Source organism: Magnolia sinica, chromosome 12 (genome assembly GCF_029962835.1).
Source record: "Magnolia sinica isolate HGM2019 chromosome 12, MsV1, whole genome shotgun sequence".
Lineage (NCBI taxonomy): Eukaryota > Viridiplantae > Streptophyta > Magnoliopsida > Magnoliales > Magnoliaceae > Magnolia > Magnolia sinica.
In genome coordinates, this window is record NC_080584.1 from 975,422 (window position 1) to 1,001,586 (window position 26,165).

A 26,165-nucleotide genomic window follows, 5' to 3' on the forward strand; every position below is an offset into this window, starting at 1 on the left:
CTTGGGCTTCTAGACCCAACTTGATCCAGCACGATAATGAAGACCAACAAGCCAGTCCGGCCCATTGGGAGGCTCATGATGTGTGTCTGAGAGAGAGAGAGAGAGAGAGAGCTCACCAAAGCATAAAAGCCGGTGGGATCGAATGGGGTCCACCTTCTATGACCGGTAGATGTCTGACCGGAGAGTGATAGATTCACCTATATCAAGCTCTCCTTATATCATATTTTATCAAGTGGGTCCACCTTCTATGATTGCTGATAATTGAAAACTTAGTTATTTTTGTGTTTGTGTGTGTATTTTCTTATTGATGTGTGGATGGATGCAGCTTGGAGATATGGTGCAGCCAAGGGCTAGTGCTTATATCAGGCCTCCTCCCCAATCCTGAAATTTCACTCGATTCCATTTCTGTATGGTATTTTTACATTCTAATCTCTTCCATATAAGTACTTTTTCATTTTGAGATGTGATCCCTGCTCTCAGATCACTACCTGCAGTGGACTCCAATCAATTGATCTGGGCCGTCCATTATGTCCATAACACAATTCATGGGCTAAATATATATAAGTCACACTGATTGAATGGTTCAAACCATCAGATATGGTCAAGATCATTTATGGAAAAATAGCCTAACCAATAATTTGAGCCATCTATTTCTTGGGGTCCATGGATTGCTTATGATTCTAAAAAAATAATACATTTCTAAGAGAGTTCTGACATGCCATCCATGGGTTTGGAAACAGATGGCCGTCAAAGAGAAGGTCGACTTATGGACGGATTGGATCATCCCATCAGTGTGATTTCCACATCGTGGTCCATTAATTTTATGCTGAACAAAATGAACAGTCTGGATTGATCGATCAATGTACTTTCCAAAGTGTCCTCATGCAACTAGGAGCACTTGTGATAAATAGTATATGATTTCAACAGGAATTATATGATCATCGACCCAAGGCTTTGTGTAGTATCCTTGGGTTTTGGTTCTGACATGTTGGGGCCATGGTCACTGATCGAGACCATTAGTCTGCTGGAACACACCGTGGATGGACAATGTCACCGGAATCTCCTTGATTTGGCATTCCTAACCGTTGGATTTATGGGCTGCTCGTAGAAGGCTGAAAACAGGCCCAATATTGATGGCCATTCGTCTTTCAATCTGGGAGAATCATGGATCATGATCAATCCACAGTAGGGTGCAACAGATGAATGGTCCGGATCATTGAAGCATGGCCCCAGTTGTCAGATCCCCAATAATTCTTCATTGTGTGGAGCCATTTAATACTCTAGTATTTCTACGTATTGGATACTTAAAAATGACCGTTTTCATTGTTATGGTGCATCTCAGTATGAATTATCTGACGTGGGACATGATGTTCATGTTGGGCCTCAGTACAGCAGCCAGGTATGTAATCATCAGTCCGACGGTCCCAAACAGCCCATATATGCATGTACATACACACATCACGGTGGGGCCCACAGAGCTCGACCTCATTGAAAGTTCCCATGAGGTGGACCTCATGGTACCTTTCCCTACTTAAATATGGGATTAATAAGAGAAGATCTTAAGTCCAATGGGTTAGATCACAAGTTACGGTCCACAAATAAATTTCATTAATCTATTAAGTGCATGCCACATCCAACCCATCCAATATGTTAGCCCCACCATGAGGATTACCTATTACAAAAATCAGCCATGTCTAGTCATTAGGCGGGCCACATATAAGAAATAATGTCTAACCATTTGCTAAATCATAAAATATAAGTGTGGGAGATTTTGATGAGTGGATGTGGCTGATTTTTGCACAAGGTGATCCTAATCATATGGCTAACATTTACGGACAGATTGGATGTCACACACATATTAAAGGTTGAAAGTTATCCATTGTGTTGGGAGTAACCTATGGTCATTTGGATGCTTCGATGTTTGTAATTTTTTAAAAGTTGTAACGGCAAAAGTCACTTATCCCTCAAGCCTCATATAGGTGACCTGCCGATCATATATGACTTGCAAGTAAATTTTATTCTCTAAACATCATCCGTTATGTTATTTATAGTTTGCATATTCGACGTAAATGATAAAAGCATAGAAATAATTTATATTGGGTGTTGGAATTTCACTTAGAAAATCAGGTCAAATTCATTCTTATTTTGTTACCAAAACTCTGGGCTCCACTATGATATAAGGCACACCGTCCATTCATTTTTCCCTGATCATTGCAGGATATGAGAAAATAAATAAGGCATATCCAAAGCTCAAGTGGACCACACCACAATAAATAGTTCATCAATGGTGTCATTATTCAAACGACTTCCTGTGGTGTGGTCCACTTGTGATTTGGATTTGCATCATTTATGGGCTCATGCCCTAAAATGTTCTGAATAGGAATGCTCACCTGCGCACCTTCTCACATGAGCACCCGTGCGCACCTTTGCACATGTGTCATGGTCGCAGAATCTAAATGGTCCATGTGATACAGCACCCCTTGAAACCTTGCTAACCCAACTTTCAACCTGATACAAAATTCTGGTCGTCCATGACAAAAGAAAACAATTAATTTCCTCCCTTGATTTGCATTTCTCTTTGCTATGGCCTACTACAGTTTTAGATCAGGTTAGCCACATCACATGGACCATTCAAATTAGATGACCATAACATGTGTGCAAAGGTGCACATGGGTGGTCATGTAAGAAGGTGCGAAGGTGAGCATTCCTATCTCTATATACATTGCAGTGGGGCCCACAAACTTGGTCTTGTTTTTCAAGTCCGGACCTACCAAAAGTGGAAAATGTCAACAACATCTTACATCCGACCCCCTTTTTTGTTTTGTTTTTGTTTTTTTGTTTTTTTATTTTTGTTTTTTAAAAAAATTTGCTATGGTAAGTTATATTAACATCTTACATCCAAATGACCTGTGGGGTCCACCTGGTTGGCTTGAATACCTTCTCGATTAATAAAATAAATTAAAATCTTAATTAGATAACACTTGGATTTACTCCTATGCTACTGTCCTGAATAGACTCGGACTTAGTTGGACCTGATCTCGTTCTATTCAAGGAGTCTTGTCACGCCCCAAACTCGGAAACCGGGCTCACAAAATTCTCGATCTCCGAATCCGGCGCCGACAGCCTCCGTAGAACCCTATTCTCGGCTCCCAGCACACATTCGCCAGATTCCGATCCTGGGATGCTACGAGGAGGATTTTCAACATCAGTTTGATTCATAATAAGCATAACCAAAGGCATAACCCACAAACAACAACCAAAAACTCCATCACATTTCCGCTATGATCAAAAACTTTACAAGTACAATGAGCATAAAGGGAAATACAATGATGATGAACAAAACTCCAAAATAATCTGCCACGTGCTCAAACCTCAGCGCTGCTGCGATCCAACGTCACCTGCACGCAACGGTCGTGCAAAAGCTTATAAAAAGCTTAGAGGGTGGTGAAAGTGTATGCTCAAGGTGGTAATGCAGTTATGCAGTATCAGAGTAATGCGGAACATGCTGATGAAAGCCAAAAATACCATTAGTCGTACCAAGGTCATGCGGTGCAAAGAATGATGTCGACCATACCAAGGCCATGCAATGCGAAATGCAACTCAAGCATACAAATTCTCATCTAAGTCCACATATCGATACAGCTCAAAATCTGAAATATCACCGGGGTGTAGTACACTCCAAGCCAGATTGCCGCCCCATCGCGCGCAATAAGGTGAGTGGAAAAGACTTCACTATCCGCCTGCCAATATCAGTCTCGGCTCGTCAATAGCGGACCCATTCCTCGAGCTGGTCAGACTCAGCCTAGCATTGCCCCCTACTCTCGGGCGGGTAAGGCCGCACCCCCTTCCAACCAACCACGACACAGTGGAAAGCGCAACCGTCTGGTAATCGGCACTCGGCGCTCATGCACCCACTCGGTCTAGACATTGGAGCAACCTCTTGGTACCATAAGGGTTTAAGGACTTTCACCCAGGGATATCTATAGCACCCCATGTAGAACAATATTTTTGGTATCCAATCCAGCCAACCACGATATGTCAGTGGAGGCTATGGCCCTGATCTCGCTAGGGCGTACAGTAACCATATCACACGATGCGAATGCATGAATCATACTATCCAGTCATACAGCAATCCTACGCGTATCATGCGCTCATGTAGGGCAATACCCCCTATCCGGGAGCTCCTAAACAATCTGCCTGAAGGCATATGCTATGATCAGTCACTTCTGATATCAAGCATACATATGATGCGTATGATCATGAGTTATGGAACTATACTACACATGTTATAAAGTAATGCACTATCCTTACAACGCAGATGGCCTAGACAGCCTACACACAACAAGTATGGGCCAAACAATGGGCCCTAGGGAGAGTTGTAATGTGGACATTTAACCAACATTATACTTGCAATGTGGACGTCAAACCAATATTGCTCCCAAGGCACAACAGTCATAAACATCATTACCTAAACCATGTTGGGATCACACATTGCAATGGACCTTAAGTACATCCCATTGGGCCTTAAATACATCAAATGGGCCAAATCACATGGGCCTTATATTCACCAAGTGGGCCACATCAATGAGCCACACCAATGGGCCTTCTGTACATTGCAATGGGCCATAACCCGTGGGCCTTAGAATGCATCAAATGGGCCTAATCTCATGGGTCTTATGTGTATCAAATGGGCCACACCAATTGGGCCTTATATGTACATCAAATGGGCCTCAACCCATAGGCCCCAATACATCTTAATGGGCCTTAACCCATGGGCCATAAATACATCTAATGGGCCTTACAACATGCCAAGGTGGGGTCCACTTGGACTATAGATCTGGCCCATTCTCTAAGCCCATGCCATAAAATAACCTTTTTAAAATGGATGGACAGATTGGATGCAGCACCTGCCTCATGGTGGGGGGTCCACATGAAGGCCAACCATCACATATTTTATATAATATAATATATATTTTATATATAGTATATACAATATTATATATATAATATAATATTATATATATATATATATATATATATACACACACACACACACACCCACACCCACACACACACGCACACGCGCACACACACACTCACACACCCACCGTTCCCTGGACGGTGGGGACAGAACACATATATCATAGTGGGCTCCACCGTCCAGGTAATAAAACACATATATCACTGTGGGCTCCACGTGGGGGTCACCATAATGTTGATACGCCATCCAACCCGTTGATAAGGTCACATAGACCTAGATGAAGGGTAAAAACAAATTTCACCCTGATCCAAAACTTCTGTGGACCCAAAAAGGGTTTCAAGGGCAGACATTTAATCCCACTGTTCCCTACGGTGTGGGCCACCTGAGCTCTAGATCAGGCTGATTTTTGGAGTAGGCCCACTTCAGGAAGTGGCCTACACGATGAACGAAGTGGATATAAAATATACATCATGGTGGGGCCCACGGCAAGGGCCGTGGGTTCCTGCTTTCCGCTCGCCCGCTGGTGCGCAGGCAACGCCTGCTGCCTTCTGACACAGCAGCAGCGCCTGTTACTGCTGTTATATTTTTTATTTTTTTTTTGTTTCCTGATTTTTCTATGGTTTTGCTCATGTGGGGCCCACATTAGGTGAACATACCCCGTCCAATGGCCCTCCACGGCTTAAAACAAGCCCAATATTGGGCCTGTTTCGGTATATAGAAACAACAGGGGGTATTTCAACGGTAAACCCGTTGTTTGCCATGTCATGGTCCACCCGAAAGTCTGATTGGTCCCATCTTTTGACTCAACGCCTAAAACGAGCTTGGAAAAGGAATGGACGGCGTGGATTGATTACATACATCGAGGTGGGGCCTATAAGAGTGGGCCACCCCAAATGCTTGTTAACAAGCTAAAATATGTGTTTTCCCTTTTTTTTTTGTCCAGTGTCCAGGGATGCTGGACGGTTTGGCAGTCCACATGCATTGGGGTGGGCCCTGCTTAGGTGGGCCACCAAATGATGGATGGTGTGGGTACTACACATATAAGGTGGGCCCCACTTATAAATGGTTTGGATAAAATACCTACCTCATGATGGGGTCCAACCTAATGGGCCACAAGACCATATTAACATAAGAAGAGAAAAAAAAAAGAAAAAAGAGAGGGAAAGAGAGAGTGGGACACGCGTGATGGAGGGACCCCGACACTATGGGCCCTCCCTTGCAACCAAACATACATCAAGTGGGTCTCATTACGCATGGGCCCATTAAATCAAAATCCAACAGTGGAGATCCCTTCTCCACTAAAATAGACGGTCTAGATGACCCTAGGTATGCAAGGAAAATAAACATCATGATGGGGTCCATAGAGAATGGCCCCATCATAGAATGATCATGATGATCCAAGTGGGCTATTAGCCACATCTTAGGGTCCAAAGTGAGATCCAAACCATTGATCGGTTGGCCTCACTTGGCCCATCTAAAAAAATATTAAAACTACCCTATCAAAGCACCCACCGCTTGATCTTCTTACTCCCTTGGCTTCCTTAGCTCCTTATGCTTCTCTTTGATGGAGGAAGATGAGAAATAGATGGCTAGGATGGGAGATCTAGGGATGGAAAGGTGGGCCTCACACATGCATTTTTCTCTCCATGGGAGGGCTTGGACGTGAGGCTCTTGGTTGCTTAGGAATGACTTGAGAAATGAGAGAGAGAGTTGTAAGTAAGGAGAGGGATGGGTGATGGATGTGTTGATGTGGTGAGTGATGGGTGTAAGAGCCCTTTTTTAACTTTTGTGGCAAATGTTGTAAGAAAAGTATGGGCTTTGTAAGAACTTTTTCACTTTTGGGGCTTGCTTGGGAATGGGTGAAAGGTGATGTGTACTTGACATGATGGGATTGATGGGTTGATTGATTGATGTGACATCTTGTAGAGATTCTCTCGGAATTCGCACGCGCACCGTTTTCCTTGTACCGAACGCTGGCCCACATCTCCTAACCACGGTATCGCCTTGGTACACGAGTCGCGGCATAAGAACCGCGGCGACGATGCGGTCGCTAAGGTACAAGTCCTGCGTTAAGTCAATTCAGGTTGACGGCATGTGAATCAAGGTCGACGGCATGTGAATCAAGGTCGCGCGCAAATACCGGTTAAGGGTCAAAGGTTGCCGAAATTCGACCGGGAAGACCGCGGAAGTCTATGGAATGGTACGGTCTAGGATACGGGGCTTACAGCTCTCCCCTCCTAATAGAAATTTCGTCCTCAAAATTTACATAATCATCGCAACTAGACATAACTCAAGAGGAAGAAGAAACATAGCATCACTATATAAAATCAGAGATAACACACAACACAATCAATCATTAAAAAAAATAGGGATAACGCTCTCGAATCTCAACCTCGCGCTCCCAAGAAGCCTCCTCGACAGAATGATGACCCCACTGAACCTTCACCAAAGGAATGATCTTAGTCCGAAGGACCTGATCCTTCCGATCAAAGATACGGACTGGCTGCTCAATATAGGAAGCATCCTCCCGAACCTCTAACGGCTACCAGTCAATAACAGGAATGATGTCTGACCCACACTTCCTCAACATGGAGACATGGAAAACGTTGTGGACGCCAGACAACTGAGACGGCAAGGCAAGTCGATAGGCTACGGCGCTAACGCGCCCAGTGATCTCAAAAGGTCCTATGAATCTCGGGGCAAGCTTGCCCTTCGCTCCAAATTAAAATACGCCCTTCATGGGCGAGACCTTGAGATACACATGGTCCCCTACATCAAACTCCAAGGGACGACGCCGACGATCAGCAAAACTCTTCTGCCGGCTCTGAGCTGTGCGCATCCTCTGCCTGATGATATCAATAGCCTCTGACGTCTCCTGCACAAGCTCGGGACCTAGGAGACGATGCTTTCCAACTTCGGTCCAACAACTCGGTGATCTGCATGGTCTGCCATATAATGCCTCAAAAGGAGCCATGTCGATGGTCGCCTGATAGCTATTATTGTATGCGAACTCAGTCAATCGCAGATGCTCATCCCAGCTACCCCCAAAATCAATCGCGCAGGCCCGAAGCATATCCTTAAGGATCTGGTTGACCCTCTAGGTCTGGTCATCGGTCTGCGGATGGTACGCGGTGCTGAGCTGCAAATCAGTCCCCATCGCTCTCTGGAAGCTCCCCCAAAACTAAGACGTGAACCTCGGGTCTCAGTCAGAAATGATCGAAACTGGAACGCCATGCAGTTTCACAATATCCTCGATGAATAATCTCGCAAGCCGGTCTAAAGGCAAAGTCGCACGTATCGCAATAAAATGTGCCAACTTTGTCAGATGATCCACAACAACCCAGATGACATCATGACCGCGCTGAGTCCTCGGCAAACCCATAATGAAATTCGTCGACACGTGCTCCCACTTCTACATCGGGACACTCAACGGCTATAATAGACCAGGGGGTCTTTAATGATCAGCCTTGACACACTGGCATGTGTCACAGTCGGCTACAAAACTGGTGATCTGGCGCTTCATCCCCGCCCAAAAATACTGTCCCCTCATATCGCGGTACATCTTTGTCGAGCCAAGATAGATAGAAAACTGCGATCGATGCGCCTCGGTCATAAGATCTCTGCGTGGCTCAGGAATATCCGGGACACATAATCGGCCTCTGAATCGAAGTCCACCATCTGTACCAATCTGCCAATCAGCCTGACTATCAGATGTTGCCTCTGCTCGATAATCCTGTAACGACTCGTCTGCCTGCTGAGCCTCGATCACCCTTGTGACAAGAGAGGGTTGAATCGACAGGCTCGATAACTGCACAATAGAAGACTGCAAGCCAAACTCAAAGTCGTACTCTGCTATATCCCCGAGCATCCGCCACTCATGAATCATCATATGCGCCACCAGGCCTCGTGGCTGACGGCTGAGGGCATTCGCCACCACGTTCGCCTTACCCGGATGGTACAGGAGATCGAAATTATAGTCCTTTAGGAGCTCCATCCAGCGTCTCTGTCTCATATTCAGCTCAGACTGCGAAAAGAGGTACTTCAAGCTCTTGTGGTCAGAAAAGAGCTCGAACCTAACCCCATAAAGATAGTGTCTCCATACCTTCAGTGCGAAGACGACTGCAGCCAACTCTAAATCATGCGTGGGGTAGTTCAGCTCATGGACCTTGAGCTAACGAGACGCGAAGGCCACTGGTTTCCCGTGCTGCATCAGGATAGCACCCAAACCAATATGCGAGGCATCGGTAAATACAATAAAACCATCACTCCCAAAGGGAAGAGTGAGGACAGGAGTGGACATGAGGCGGTCCTTCAACTCCATAAATGCTCGCTCGCAGGCGTCGCTCCAAATAAACTCTGCGCCCTTCTGAGTCAACCTGCTCAACAGGGCTGCAATACAAGAGAAGTCCTCAATAAAACACCGGTAGTAGCCTGCTAAACCAAGAAAACTGCGGATCTCGGACGCGTTCGTGAGATGGCCCCACTGACGCACTGCCTCAACCTTCGAGGGGTCCACTGCGACACCCTCCCTCGTCACCACGTGACCGAGGAACTTCACCTCCTCCTGCCAAAACTCACACTTCTCCAGCTTCGCATACAGCTGGTGTGCACGGAGGGTCTGCAACGTAACCTCCAAATGCTGCTCGTGCTCCTCACGGGTCCTCGAATAAATCAGAATGTCGTCAATGAAGACTACAACAAACTGATTGAGATAAGGGCGGAAGACCTCGTTCATCAACTGCATGAACACTGCTGGCGCATTGGTCAGTCCGAAGGACATGACCTGAAACTCGAAATGACCATAACGCGTCCTAAATGCTGTCTTCGGAATGTCCTCCTGTCGGACCCGAATCTGATGATAACCGGAACGCAAGTCGATCTTCGAAAAGAACTGTACACCCTGCAGCTAATCGAACAAATCATCAATCCTCGGGAGCGGGTACTTGTTCTTGATCGTGACCTTGTTGAGCTCGCAGTAATCTATGCAGAGCCTCAACGTGCCATCCTTCTTCTTCACAAAGAGTACCGGCGCTCCCCACGGCGAACTGCTGGGACGGATAAAGCCCAACTCGTGCAACTTGTCCAACTGCTTTTGCAATTCCCGCAACTCCAATGGTGCCATATGATACGGGGCCTTCGAAATAGGCACGGTACCGGGCACGAGATCAATCTGAAACTCGGTGAGTCGGCGAGGCGGTAATCCCGGAATCTCCTGGAACACATCAAAAAAATCGCAAACCACAGGCAACTAGTCGATGCTCACCGCTATGGGCTCCTCTATGGCACATGACATCAAACAAGACAACGGCTCTCCTTTGGGCTCAGCAATGAACTGGAATTGCGGCAAGCCAGGTATACAAAACGTGACTGTCCTCGCTGAACAATCCAATATGGCGTGGTACTCAGCAAGTCAATCCATGCCCAGGATGACATCGAATCGGACATCGGCAACGCAAACAGATCGGCAAGCAAAAAGGTATCCCCAACCAGAACGGGGCAAGATGAGCAAAATCGGCCTAACACTGCAGTCTTTTCCAAGGGAGTCGATACTGTCAACCCCTCACGAGCAGACTCCAATGGCAAACCAGTCGATCGGCAAAAACTCTCGGCCACAAAAGAATGAGATGCACCAGAATCAAACAACACACTTGCAATGCATGCAGATACTGGAAGTATACCCTCAACGACTCCTCCAGATGACTGCGGGTCCTTCTGAGCCCATAAAACCTAGCCTGAGCCGGCTGGGGAGGTGCCTGTCCCCTCTGAGCATGCTGCTGCTGCTGGGGTCACTGAGGCGGTCGAAACTGCTGCCTCTGCTGCTGCGGCCTCGGAGGCTGGTGCTGATGCTGCTGCTGAGGTGGCCTCGGTGGTGGGGGCTATTGTCGCTACTACTGTGGGGGTCTGTGCTGCTGCTGCGGTGGTGGAGACTGCTGTGGAGCTCTCTACTACTGCTGCTGGGGGCGAGGACACTCCCACATACGGTGTCCTGCCGCACCGCACCTAAAACAAGTGCCGGTGAACTGCCTTGGAGGTGCTGTTGGAGGTGCTGCTGGCACTCGGAAGGCTGGGCGACCTGTGCGCCTCTACTGTGGTCGACCCTGCTGGGTATCACTGAAAGGAGCCTGCTTCTTCCGGTCTCTCCTCTGACCGCGATCAGACTGAGAACCGTCCCACTCAGTCTCAAAATTTTGGGCCTTCCGTACCACTCCCTCAAAAGTCGGGAGCTCATGCCCAATAACACGCCTCGAAGACCGTAACGCAAGCCGCCCTCAAATCGGCGAGCTCTCCGCTCCTCATCATCCACCAGGTATTGTGCAAATCTGGACAGTGTTACAAAACGAGCGGCATACTGAGCCACTGTCATATCGCCTTGCACCAAGGCCTCAAACTCCAACGCTCACTGTCGTCGGATGTGATCAGAAAATACTGTCGGTCAAACCGATCCACAAAATCCTCCCAAGTCCATACAAAATCAGCGCCTACTGCTCGGGAGACTGACGCCCACCAGTGCTCAACCTCACCATGGAGGAGAAATACGGCTAATCGGACTCTCCGCTCAGTCGTGCATCCCATCGTCTCAAATATCTTCTCCACATCAGCGCGCCATCTCTCAGCTACTGTCGGGTCTGGCTCACCCTGAAAATGCGGGGGATCGAGCCGACGGAACTCTCGAAGGAGGGCACTCACGCACTCCTGCTCTGCCTGAGCTGGTGAAACAATAGGGTGTCTGCTCTACCCCTGAAGTGCGGCCGTCACAGCCTACAGCATCTGCTGTAACTGGGAAGCACTCACGGATACGGTCGGATCCGCACCGGTCTCTGCTGGAGGAGCTGCATCCATAGGCTGGGCAGTAAGAATCTCTGGTGGTGGAGCAGGGATTGTAGGTGGTAGTGCGGGAGCCGCAGGTGGTGGAGCCGGAGTCTCAGGTGGTGGTGCGGGAGTCGATCGGGTCACTCTTACGCGGCATGTCCTACAGGAAAGGGCAAAGGTGCCTATCAACTTAAAGGCTCACGAAGGCACGCACGTTAAGGGTCTGTAATAAAAAATAGCTAGGCTAACCGAACTTAGGACTTAAATCATTCATAGCAGACATGTAATGTTGTTCTTGGTTATTCCTGAGTTATGCTCTGATACCAACTTCTATCACGCCCCAAACTCGGAAACCGGGCTCACAAAATTCTCGATCGCCGAATCCGGCGCCGACAGCCTCCGTAGAACCCCATTCTCGGCTTCCAGCGCCCATTCGCCAGATTGCGATCCTAGGATGCTACGAAGAGGATTTTCAACATCAGTTTGATTCATAATAAGTATAATCAAAGGCATAACCCACAAACAATAACCAAAAACTCCATCACATTTCCATTATGATCAAAAACTTTACAAGTACAATGAGCATAAAGGGAAATACAATGATGATGAATAAAATTCCAAAATAATCTGCCACGTGCTCAAGCCTCAGCGCTGCTGTGATCCAACGTCACCTGCACCAAAAACTTGATGTTTTATTTAAACCAACACGATTTAAATGATTTTTAAACTCGCAAGTATACGAATCAGATGCAGATACGGTACGTATTACGAGATCGTTCCCACGAGGACTGGTCGTCACAATTCAAATCTATGATTCTCCTTAACTAATCCAACAAATAATGGAATGAATTACTAAGCACAACTTTATGAAAAACAATTAATTAAGAACAGGGAAGAAAATTCAATCAGAGAGAGAGCACTAGGACTTTCGAATCCACCCCTAATTATCCTAACCCTTGTTTTGTCTGTTGATTCACCTTGATCTAGATTGATACCACTTATACAGAGAAAGCACAATCTGTGTCCTTAATCGGGCATACAAACTGTCTAATTCCTTTAAGCAATGCCATGAATGACATATCCCATATCCTTGGTCGGGTACATGGAATGTACATTCATTAAAGCACCCTGTTTCTTCCTCTATAGGAAACTTGTTCTTGATCCGACATAAGCACCTATAATAAGCATCCAAACAACATCCATATATATACTTTAATCAAGTTCATAGATGGAGAAGTATAGAATTTAAACCCATAAAGCCCACTTAGAGAAAGAAACAAATTAATTGAAATTCAAAGTAAATCAACCAATACAAGAGCTGATCAAATTAAGGGCTTCATCTCAGCCCTAGCTGAGAGATTAGTGACCCATAAAATCCATAAAAAATATTAAATAAAATTCATAAAAAAACATCAAACCAAACAATCTCTCTCTCTCTTCTTTCTTCTCTTTCTTCTCTTTCTTCTCTCCCTTGCTCCAGATCTGGAATCCCCTGGTTCTGAATGCCTTTCCCACGTCCAAAACTCCCCTTTTATAGCTGCTGGATGGCTGGGGTCGGTGGCAGAGTCGTAGAAGGACTCGAAGTGCAATTTTTCGCAGCCGTGATCGGTGGGCCCCACAGAGGCATTTTCTGAAAAATCTACCCCTTCCATTGGATTCAGGACGAAATTTCAGTCAAGAATAGGTGGTTTTGAAGGTCCATTAGTGCGGCCCAGAGAAGAAAATACAAAAAGATAAGTTTTGAACGTCCCGGGGCAGTCTACTTTTGGCCTCTGCACCGCACACGTGTGTACGCATGGGCGAGGAATATCAACATGGTTTTGAAGCTCTCGACGCCCTCTACACGATGGACGGATCAGATCTTCCATCTGATCGAAGATGGTGGGCCACAACCGCCCGGAAGTCAGCTCTTCGCGGACGTGCGTAAGCCTTCGCACGTCCGGCGCTGTGATGCTCGGTGGGCCCCACATAAGCATTTTCGGAGAAATCCACCCCGTCCATTGGATAGAGGACGAGATTTCGTTCAAATATGGATGGTTTTGAATTTGCGTGGACGCAGCCCAGAGAAGAAATCAGAACAAAATCAGTTTTGAACGTCACAAGACGGCCTATTTGTGGCCTCTGTATCACGCACGTGTGCACGCATGGGCACAAGATGAAAACATGGTTTTGTAGTTGTCAAAGCCCTCTACACGATGGACGGCTTGGATCAACCGTACGTACTACCGGTGGGGCCCACAGCGGTCCGTAAAAACGGACTTCCGTTGCGCGCGCTGGAAACGGAATTTTCCGTTTTTGAAAAGGAAAGTCGGGTCAGCGCTGCTGACCGACTTAGGTGCATTCGGTGCTCCGATAGTGCACATGTGCACTATGTACATACATTATACATATGGGTCCACTGTGATGATTTCGAGAAATCCAATCCGTCCATCCTATTGCTCATCTTCTTTAAACCGTCAGGACCAAAATTGATGTATATCCAGATATCCAGCGGACCCCACTTAATGAATTAAGGGGCTGATCTGGCCGTTAGACCACTTCCTGAGATTATCAATGGCTGAAATTTAATATGTACGGTTAATTTACGGCCCTCATCCCATGTATGAAGTTTCGAACTGATTGGATAGCGGGAACCATGTGATCTTGCATTCTGGACCCTTTTCGGGCCCCTTTGGCTTGCTTTCCTCAGATCTCAGGCGTGTAAAATCTTCATTATTGGTTCTCTGGAGTCCATCCCGTGCTTTGGAGACTTTGGATCATGAAATCCATGCCTTTAACATCAATTTTCAATTAACGCTCCTGACTTCATCCTGTAACAAAAAATACAATTAAAATACTCCATTAAGCATTATCATATACGTAAAATCTGGTAATTACTGGGGTCTGATATGCAATATTTGACCCTGATCACAACCCCCAACCAGCATTTTGCTAGTCCCGAGCAAAGTATGCGAAAAATAACTTTAAAAATAAAAGATGATTCCTGTAACTCAAGTAACTTGTGAACAGACAGCTGAGATGTGAAAATTCTAAGATTCATGAATGGTAAGTAGAATTTTCTCCTGAAATCAAGCTCACAGTAAACTTCATAATCAAGTTCAACATATTAATCCATTAATTAGAACATTTCTGAACATCGAGCTCCATGAATATAAAGTGTAATCTCGACTTACAAACATTAAGAGATCCAATTGTCAACCTCATGATATCATTGGTAATTCGTGACAACCAAGCTTGAAACCAACACTTATCTCACAGATTTATTTTTAATTTTACCAACCTTTGATTTTCTTTATGAGCAGTAACGTAAATGAGGGGAATCAAATTCTTACCTATAGGGAGCAAACCTATGGCGAAAACTCGTCGCCTCATTTTTTATAAGTCAACTATGGAGAATCAAATCTATACCTATAGGGAGCAAACCTATGGTGAAGATTATGTGACTTAGCCTTTTAATTCTTCTTTTTACCAAGTTAATCATTCAGTTATCGAACCGAAAGCTTAATGTGTAAGCGAGATGTGATATGTGAAATCATGACTCAATCAATGTTCACAACGTCTAATCATGGATTAACAAATCAAAATGGACTGTGAAATCAAGCAGATGGCCGAATCCAAGAGTCATTAGTTACCAACATCATGTAGCTTATAATGGTAAAATCACAACTATCCTTCAAAATCACTTTGAATTTAATAGAAATTCAGAAAAAATTTAAAATTTTCACAAATTTTGCTCAAGACCAAGAAAATACTGATTAGGTTACCTAATCTCCCCCAACCTAAAATCTACATTGTCCTCAATGTAAAAGAAATAATCATACGATGCACATGGGACAACGAATAATAAAAGAGAAATGAGGGAAAGATAGTACCTGGACGGAGAATCAAGAGGCTTCCCAAAATTATCAATGTAAGAGCAAGTTAGGGCAAGAGAGAAATTAACAGAAGCGAAAATAACAAAAAGAAAAGAAGATCCTACCTATACCACTTTCGCAGGTGCTCTCGATTGCATTTAGCGCATGCAACAAGCCTTTAAACCCCTAGGTTACCCCTAGTGGACGAGTTGTAGTCTCGTGAGGGTTTGCAGTAATGTTACCCACAAACATTGAACTAATGAATGAGAAAAGTGAAATGGAATGAAAATTTGGGTTGCGTCCTAGGAGCGCTAAGTTTAACGTCTTCAACTAGACAAGAATGGACCATGAATTAATCAATCTTGATAACCTGGGTCCGCCAAATAAATTTCCTCAACATCTTTGTTTAACCGATCCCAGACAAGTGATGTGAGTTCCCATGAACTGTGCTATCTGAAATAAGGCAACTGACACTGTCATCAAATAATTTAAGGACTTCTGCTCGAACGACTTCTTCTATGTTAGGATCACGCTTCCTTTGCATGTTATGCGACATTTCCACAGCATGATCCATACATATCGTGGGGCATACTCCCTGTATTTCCACTATCTTCCGTTCAATTGCTGCCTTATATGCTCTAAGAACATTAAGCAGCCTGCTCGCCTTTGTCTTCTCAGAGTCGGAAGCTATGCTGTCAAGAAGGGTCTCAGAGGGATGGAGAGGTTCCACTTTCGCTCTCCATTTTTCAGTCTTCAATATAGGAGTAGAGTCGAGCAATGGATTGACTTCATGGATGGGACTATCAATGTCAAAATCCATGCCCGATTGTGCTAAGCAGGTCTCAAGAGGATCTTCAAAAGATGTATGGAAGGAGTCCTGCACAAGGCTCTCGATCATGTCCACTTCAAATATGTCATCCAATTCTGAGGGTTGTTGTCCGGCATTGAAAACATTGAGTTTAATATTCATGTTACCAAAGGACAATTTCATAACTCCATTCCTGCAATTGATAATAGCATTAGATGTGGCCAAAAATGGACGACCCAAAATGACTGGGATCTGACTATGAAGATTCTGGACAGGCTGAGTATCTATAACTATGAAATCCACTGGAAAATAAAATTTATCAACCTGGATTAACACATCTTCAATAACACCCCGGGGCACCTTGACAGATCTATCGGCTAGTTGTAATGTTACCTTAGTCGGTTTCAACTCACCAAGTCCTAGCTGCTCATAAACCGAATATGGTAACAAATTGACACTCGCCCCTAAATCAAGTAATGCCTTCCCGATCTTATGATCTCCTATGCCGCAAGAAATGGTGGGAGCTCCTGGATCCCTAAATTTAGGAGGGGTGTTATGTTGAATCATGGAGCTGAGCTGCTCTGCAAGGAAGACTTTCTTATGAACATTTTGCTTACGCTTTTGAGTGCATAAATCTTTAAGAAACTTAGCGTAAGCAGAGACTTGCTTGATAGCGTCAAGCAACGGGATGTTGACTTGCACTTTTTGAAACACATCCAAGATTTCATCAAAGTTATTTCTTTTCTTTATTGGTGCCAGACGTTGAGGAAAGGGTGCTTTGGGCACATAAGGTGGCACATTAGTGGCTCTTGGAGAGTCAGAGAGCTTTTGGACTTTGGATGCATTGGTATGGCTCTCTGCTTCATCTTGATCTTTTGTTTTAGAATTTGATTCATCCCCAGGCATCTCTATTCTGTTATCAATCTGCTTGCCTGACCTAAGGGTAGTGATCGATTTGGCCTATTCATGATATTGCCCTTGGTTGGAATTAGAGCCAATCTCATACTGTCCCTTTGGATTAGCCTCAGGTTGGCTAGGGAACTTGCCCTTCTCTCTCTCACTCAATGTGGCAGCTAGTTGACCCATTTGTACTTCCAGCTTGGCAATGGATTGTGCATTTGCATGTAAGCTTTGCTGGTTGGCCAGTAAGGTTTGTTGGGTGTCTTTTTGGAATTGGAGAGAACTCTGCATGAAAAGATGGAGTGTATCCTCAAGAGATAGTTTCCTTGATTGTGTAGGCAGTTGTTGATATTGTGGAAACTGTTGAGGTTGTTGACTGCCAACTTGGGAGTAAGGTTGCATAGGAGGATTTCCAGATGGTCCTCCTTGTTGTGGTCCTTTTGCCCAAGAGAAATTTGGATGTCTAGCCCACCCTGGATTATAGGTGTTTGAGTAAGGATCATTCCCAGATTTTTGAAAAGTGTTCATAGCATGAACTTGTTCAGAGAGAAGTTCTGGGAATGCTGCACCAGATGGACAAGACTGCATAGGATGGGCAGGACTAGAACATGTGGCATATGCCTCGACTTGAGCTGTTTGTGGTGGTCCATTATTTAATACCAGAGCATCAACTTTCTTTGTCAAGTTATCAAGCTTGGCGCTCAGCTCTGGCATGACTCCTATCTCATATATACCACCTCTCTTTTGTGGTTGGGGACTTCTGTCACCTCTATTTGAATAATCCCATTGCTGGGAATTTTCGCACAAGGTTTCAAAGAAGTTTCACGCTTCGACATCACTTTTGGTCATGAATGACCCTCCACTGGTGGCATCAACCATGCGACGGTTCTGTGGTGTCAGACCGTCATAGAAGTATTGAACTTGTTGCCACTTCTCAAAACCATGGTGAGGACATTTAAGAAGCAAGTCCTTCCATCTTTCCCAACATTCATGAAAGTGCTCGCCCTCTTTTTGTGTGAAGTTAGTAATTTCTCTACGGAGGGCATTGGTTTTGTGAACGGGGAAGAACTTGTTTAAGAACTTCTTAGACAGTTGGTCCCATGTAGTGATAGATCCAACTTCTAGAGAATTCAACCATGCTTTCGCCTTATCCTTCAAAGAAAAAGGAAACAGGCGTAGGCGGATCGAATCGTCTGAGAAGTTTTGGAACTTAAAAGTGGAGCAAATGTTTAAGAATTCTTTCACATGATGATATGGGTCCTCCTTGTCCAATCCATAAAAGGATGGCAACAATTGTATGACTCTAGGTTTAAGTTCAAAGTGTGTTGCCGTAGTGGTTGGCAACACTATGCATGAAGGCGCATTAAATTGGACAGGAGCTGAATAATCTTTGAGAGCTTTAACTTCAATCTCATTCGCCATTTCAACAGGATTATTTCTCAATCTTTCACGAATTGTTCTTTCAATCTCAGGATCAAACGGTGCTAGTTCTATATTCAGAGATCTACGTCCTAGCATAAACTATGTTATTGCAATAAGAAAGAAAACTAAACTAAGATGCAACCTAAAATGAATAAAACTAAAGGAAAAAGTTATGAATTCCTAAAACAAGAGAAAGCTATACAAACGAGAATTGGAAAGAAGAACCCGAGAAAAGGAGATGATGAATGTCTGAAGATTTGAGAGCTCCTTCTTTTGAAGACAATGTTATTTAGCAGCTTCCTTCCTTAATTCCTGTAAACAAAAAGAAAACAAAAATAAATTAAATTTACTAAAATAATGCTAGAAAAAAAATCCTAAGCAACGGTTAATTTCTAAAAAAAGAAAGTTTGTAATCTTAGAAATAAAAGCTAAGTTAGTTTCTAAAAAGAGAAAATTTCTAAAAAATAGGAAATTAGAAAATAAGAGAGAAACTTTTTAGAAATAAAAACTAAGTTTTCTAAAAAGGGAAAAAAATTTCTAAAACTAGAAAATAGAAAGTTACTTGAAAGAAGAATCAGAATCTAGAATTAGAAAATAGGAAATTTCTAAAAATAAAATAAAAAATAAAATAAAATAGCCTAGAAATAGAAACTTTCTATAAAAAAAATAAAAAATAATAAAAATAAAACCTTAATTCTAAAAATAGAAATTAGAAAAAAAATAGAAAATTTGGAAAGAGATTACCAAATTAGTAGTTTATGTCAGGTCCCTACAAAACAGGAAATAGGTTAGTTTCAAAAAAATTTAACCTAGAGTTAGTAAAAAACCTAAGACTATGAATTATGATAAGAGAGAATCCTAAATCCAATTGGAACAAAACAGTCCCCGGCAACGGCGCCAAAAACTTGATGTTTTATTTAAACCAACACGATTTAAATGATTTTTAAACTCGCAAGTATACGAATCAGATGCAGATACGGTACGTATTACGAGATCGTTCCCACGAGGACTGGTCGTCACAATTCAAATCTATGATTCTCCTTAACTAATCCAACAAATAATGGAATGAATTACTAAGCACAACTTTATAAAAAACAATTAATTAAGAACAGGGAAGAAAATTCAATCAGAGAGAGAGCACTAGGACTTTCGAATCCACCCCTAATTATCCTAACCCTTGTTTTGTCTGTTGATTCACCTTGATCTAGATTGATACCACTTATACAGAGAAAGCACAATCTGTGTCCTTAATCGGGCATACAAACTGTCTAATTCCTTTAAGCAATGCCATGAATGACATATCCCATATCCTTGGTCGGGTACATGGAATGTACATTCATTAAAGCACCCTGTTTCTTCCTCTATAGGAAACTTGTTCTTGATCCGACATAAGCACCTATAATAAGCATCCAAACAACATCCATATATATACTTTAATCAAGTTCATAGATGGAGAAGTATAGAATTTAAACCCATAAAGCCCACTTAGAGAAAGAAACAAATTAATTGAAATTCAAAGTAAATCAACCAATACAAGAGCTGATCAAATTAAGGGCTTCATCTCAGCCCTAGCTGAGAGATTAGTGACCCATAAAATCCATAAAAAATATTAAATAAAATTCATAAAAAAAACATCAAACCAAACAATCTCTCTCTCTCTCTTCTTTCTTCTCTTTCTTCTCTTTCTTCTCTCCCTTGCTCCAGATCTGGAATCCCCTGGTTCTGAATGCCTTTCCCACGTCCAAAACTCCCCTTTTATAGCTGCTGGATGGCTGGGGTCGGTGGCAGAGTCGTAGAAGGACTCGAAGTGCAATTTTTCGCAGCCGTGATCGGTGGGCCCCACAGAGGCATTTTCTGAAAAATCTACCCCTTCCATTGGATTCAGGACGAAATTTCAGTCAAGAATAGGTGGTTTTGAAGGTCCATTAGTGCGGCCCAGAGAAGAAAATACAAAAAGATAAGTTTTGAACGTCCCGGGGCAGTCTACTTTTGGCCTCTGCACCGCACACGTGTGTACGCATGGGCGAGGAATATCAACATGGTTTTGAAGCTCTCGACGCCCTCTACACGATGGACGGATCAGATCTTCCATCTGATCGAAGATGGTGGGCCACAACCGCCCGGAAGTCAGCTCTTCGCGGACGTGCGTAAGCCTTCGCACGTCCGGCGCTGTGATGCTCGGTGGGCCCCACATAAGCGTTTTCGGAGAAATCCACCCCGTCCATTGGATAGAGGACGAGATTTCGTTCAAATATGGATGGTTTTGAATTTGCGTGGACGCAGCCCAGAGAAGAAATCAGAACAAAATCAGTTTTGAACGTCACAAGACGGCCTGTTTGTGGCCTCTGTATCACGCACGTGTGCACGCATGGGCACAAGATGAAAACATGGTTTTGTAGTTGTCAAAGCCCTCTACACGATGGACGGCTTGGATCAACCGTACGTGCTACCGGTGGGGCCCACGGTCCGTAAAAACGGACTTCCGTTACGCGCGCTGGAAACGGAATTTTCCGTTTTTGAAAAGGAAAGTCGGGTCAGCGCTGCTGACCGACTTAGGTGCATTCGGTGCTCCGATAGTGCACATGTGCACTATGTACATACATTATACATATGGGTCCACTGTGATGATTTCGAGAAATCCAATCCGTCCATCCTATTGCTCATCTTCTTTAAACCGTCAGGACCAAAATTGATGTATATCCAGATATCCAGCGGACCCCACTTAATGAATTAAGGGGCTGATCTGGCCGTTAGACCACTTCCTGAGATTATCAATGGCTGAAATTTAATATGTACGGTTAATTTACGGCCCTCATCCCATGTATGAAGTTTCGAACTGATTGGATAGCGGGAACCATGTGATCTTGCATTCTGGACCCTTTTCGGGCCCCTTTGGCTTGCTTTCCTCAGATCTCAGGCATGATTATTGGTTCTCTGGAGTCCATCCCGTGCTTTGGAGACTCTGGATCATGAAATCCATGCCTTTAACATCAATTTTCAATTAACGCTCCTGACTTCATCCTGTAACAAAAATACAATTAAAATACTCCATTAAGCATTATCATATACGTAAAATCTGGTAATTACTGGGGTCTGATATGCAATATTTGACCCTGATCAGTCGTGCATAAGCTTATAAAAAGCTTAAAGGGTAGTGAAAGTGTATGCACAAGGTGGTAATGCAGTTATGCAGTATCAGAGTAATGCGGAACATGCTAATAAAAGCCAAGAATACCATTAGTCGTACCAAGGCCATGCGGTGCAAAGAATGATGTCAGCCATACCAAGGCCATGCAACGTGAATTGCAACTCAAGCATACAAATCCTCATCTAAGTCCACATATCGATACAGCTCAAAATCTGGAATATCACCGGGGTCTAGTACACTCCAAGCTAGATTGCCGCCCCATCGCGCGCAATAAGGTGAGTGAAAAAGATCTCACTATCCGGCTGCCAATATCGGGCTTGGCTCGTCAATAGCGGACTCATTCCTCGAGCTGGTCAGACTCAACCTAGCATTGCCCCTTACTCTCTGGCGGGTAAGGCCGCACCCCCTTCCAACCGACCACGATACAGTGAAAAGCGCAACCGTCTGGTAATCGGCACTCGGCGCTCATGCACCCAATCTGTTTAGACGTTGGAGCAACCTCTTGGTATCATAAGGGTTTAGGGACTTTCACCCAGGGATATCTATAGCACCTCATGTAAAACAATATTTTCAGTATCCAATCCAGCCAACCACGATATGTCAGTGGAGACTACGGCCTTGATGTCGCTAGGGCGTACAGTAACCATATCACACGATACGAATACATGAATCATACTATCCAGTCATACGGCAATCCTGCGTGTATCATGCGCTCATGTAGGGCAACACCCCCTATCCGGGAGCCCCTAAACAATCTGCCCGAAGGCATATACTATGATCAGTCACTTCTCATATCAAGCATACATATGATGCGTATAATCATGAGTTATGGAGCTATACTACACATGTTATAAAGTAATGTACTATCCTTACAACGCAGATGGCCAAGACGGCCTACACACAACAAGTATGGGCCAAACAATGGGCCCTAGGGAGAGTTGTAATGTGGACATTTAACCAACATTATACTTGCAATGTGGACGTCAAGCCAACATTGCTCCTAAGGCACGACCGTCATAAACATCATTACCTAAACCATGTTGGGATCACACATTGCAATGGACCTTAGGTACATCCCATTGTGCCTTAAATACATCAAATGGGCCAAATCACATGGGCCTTATATTCACCAAGTGGGCCACATCAATGGGCCATACCAATGGGCCTTTTGTACATTGCAATGGGCCATAACCCGTGGGCCTTAGAATGCATCAAATGGGCCTAATCTCATAGGTCTTATGTGTATCAAATGGGTCACACCAATTGGGCCTTATATGTACATCAAATGGGCCTCAACCCATAGGCCCCAATACATCTTAATGGGCCTTAACCCATGGCCATAAATACATCTAATAGGCCTTACAACATGCCAAGGTGGGGTCCACTTGGACTATAGATCTGGCCCATTCTCTAAGCCCATGCCATAAAATAACCTTTTTAAAATGGATAGACAGATTGGATGCAGCACCTGCCTCATGGTGGGGGGTCCACATGAAGCCAACCATCACATATTTTATATAATATAATATATATTTTATATATAGTATATACAATATTATATATATAATATAATATTATATATATATATATATATATATATATATATATATATATATATACACACACACACACACCCACACCCACACACACACGCACACGCGCACACACACACTCACACACCCACCGTTCCCTGGACGGTGGGGACAGAACACATATATCACAGTGGGCTCCACCGTCCAGCTAGACGGTGGTAATAAAACACATATATCACTGTGGGCTCCACGTGGGGCCCACCATAATGTTGATACACCATCCAACCCGTTGATAAGGTCACGTAGACCTAGATGAAGGGTAAAAACAAATTTCACCCTGATCCAAAACTTCTGTGGACCCAAAAAGGGTTTCAAGGGCAGACGTTTAATCCCACTGTTCCCTATGGTGTGGGCCACCTGAGCTCTAAATCAGGCTGATTTTTGGAGTAGGCCCACTTTAGGAAGTGGCCTACACGATGAACGGAGTGATATAAAATATACATCATGGTGGGGCCCACGGCAGGGGCCGTGGGTTCCTGCTTTCCGCCCGCTCGCTGGTGCGCAGGAAGCGCCTGCTGCCTTTTGACACAGCAGCAGCGCCTGCTGCTGCTGTTATAATTTTTTTTATTTATTTTTGTTTCCTAGTTTTTCTACGGTTTTGCTCATGTGGGGCCCACATTAGGTGAATCTACCCCGTCCAATGGCCCTTCACGGCTCAAAACAAGCAAAACAAGCCCAATATTGGGCCTGTTTCGGTGTATAGAAACAACAGGGGGTATTTCAACAGTAAACCCGTTGTTTGCCATGTTATGGCCCGCCTGAAAGCCTGATTGGTCCTATCTTTCGGCTCAACGCATAAAACGAGCTTGGAAAAGGAATGGACGGCGTGGATTGATTACATACATCGAGGTGGGGCCTATAAGAGTGGGCCACCCCAAATGCTTGTTAACAAGCTAAAATATGTTTTCCCTTTTTTTTGTCCAGCGTCCAGGGACGCTAGACGGTTTGGCAGTCCACATGCATTGGGGTGGGCCCTGCTTAGGTGGGCCACTAAATGATGGATGGTGTGGGTACTACACATATAAGGTGGGCCCCACTTATAAATGGTTTGGATAAAATACCTACCTCATGATGGGGTCCAACCTAATGGGCCACAAGACCATATTAACATAAGAAGAGAAAAAAAAAAGAAAAAAGAGAGGGAAAGAGAGAGTGGGACACGCGTGATGGAGGGACCCCGACACTATGGGCCCTCCCTTGCAACCAAATATATATCAAGTGGGTCTCATTACGCATGGGCCCATTAAATCAAAATCCAACGGTGGAGATCCCTTCTCCACTAAAATAGATGGTCCAGATGACCCTAGGTATGCAAGAAAAATAAACATCATGATGGGGTCCATGGAGAATGGCCCCATCATGGAATGATCATGATGATCCAAGTGGGCCATTGGCCACATCTTAGGGTCCAAAGTGAGATCCAAACCATTGATCGGTTGGCCTCACTTGGCCCATCTAAAAAAAGATTAAAACTACCCTATCAAAGCACCCACCGCTTGATCTTCTTACTCCCTTGGATTCCTTAGCTCCTTATGCTTCTCTTTGATGGAGGAAGATGAGAAATGGATGGCTAGGATGGGAGATCTAGGGATGGAAAGGTGGGCCTCACACATGCATTTTTCTCTCCATGGGAGGGCTTGGACGTGAGGCTCTTGGTTGCTTAGGAATGACTTGAGAAATGAGAGAGAGAGTTGTAAGGAGAGGGATGGGTGTAAGAGCCCTTTTTTTACTTTTGTGGCAAATGTTGTAAAAAAAGTATGGGCTTTGTAATAACTTTTTGAATTTTGGGGCTTGCTTGGGAATGGGTGAAAGGTGATGTGTACTTGACATGATGGGATTGATGGGTTGATTGATTGATGTGACATCTTGTAGAGATTCTCTCGAAATTCGCACGCGCGGTACTTTCCTCTCATCGAACGCTAGCCCATATCTCCTAACCACGGTATCGCCTTGGTGCGCGAGTCGCGACATCGGAACCGCGACGACGACGCGGTCGCTAAGGTACAAGTCCTGGGTTGAGTCGATTCAGGTTAACGGCATGTGAATCAGGGTCGCGCGCAAATACCGGTTAAGGGTCGAAGGTTGCCGGAATTCAACCGGGAAGACCGCGGAAGTCTATGGAATGGTACGGTCTAGGATACGGGGCTTACAAGTCTGCCCCAAGACGGCCGAGTGGGGTTAATTCACTTCGGAATGGACCAAGTCATGACTCAACTTGAGACCCGACGAGTCCATCAAGCCTCTTAACCATGTAACTATATTTATTTGACATGTATTTATTTTTAGATTTTGTGTGGTTCTGATTGTAGCATTCGAGTAGGCAATGAGCTTGGGGCCGCACATCCAAGGGTGGCTATATTTTTCGTGTTCGTCGTGGTGGGGACGTTCGTCATCATCAGCCTAATCTTCAGCGCTGTTGTTTTGATATTTCATTCCCCATTAAGCAAGCTTATTATTAGTGATAGTGAGGTTATTGAGGCAGTCTCCAACCTGACTCCATTGCTTGCCATCTCTGTCTTCTTGAATGGAATTCAACCAATTCTTTCAGGTATTATATACATCCTAACAAGACAAAATGCTATCATGGAGTGTGGAAAACATGTTTGGTGAGAGAGACTGTTGATCCGGTGGGCCACTGGTGGAGACATCC

General features: G+C 44.4%; 1 long non-coding RNA gene and 1 other non-coding gene across 2 annotated transcripts; both read left to right on the forward strand.

The window, feature by feature from the left end:
• The first annotated feature begins 261 nt into the window (after positions 1-261).
• On the forward strand, positions 262-26,165 carry LOC131220735 (uncharacterized). The gene is made up of 3 exons (XR_009158802.1): positions 262-412; positions 1,343-1,399; positions 25,825-26,165. It is a non-coding gene; the product is annotated as an uncharacterized LOC131220735 (long non-coding RNA).
• Positions 18,291-18,397, forward strand: LOC131221996 (small nucleolar RNA R71). The gene has a single exon (XR_009159707.1). It is a non-coding gene; the product is annotated as a small nucleolar RNA R71 (small nucleolar RNA).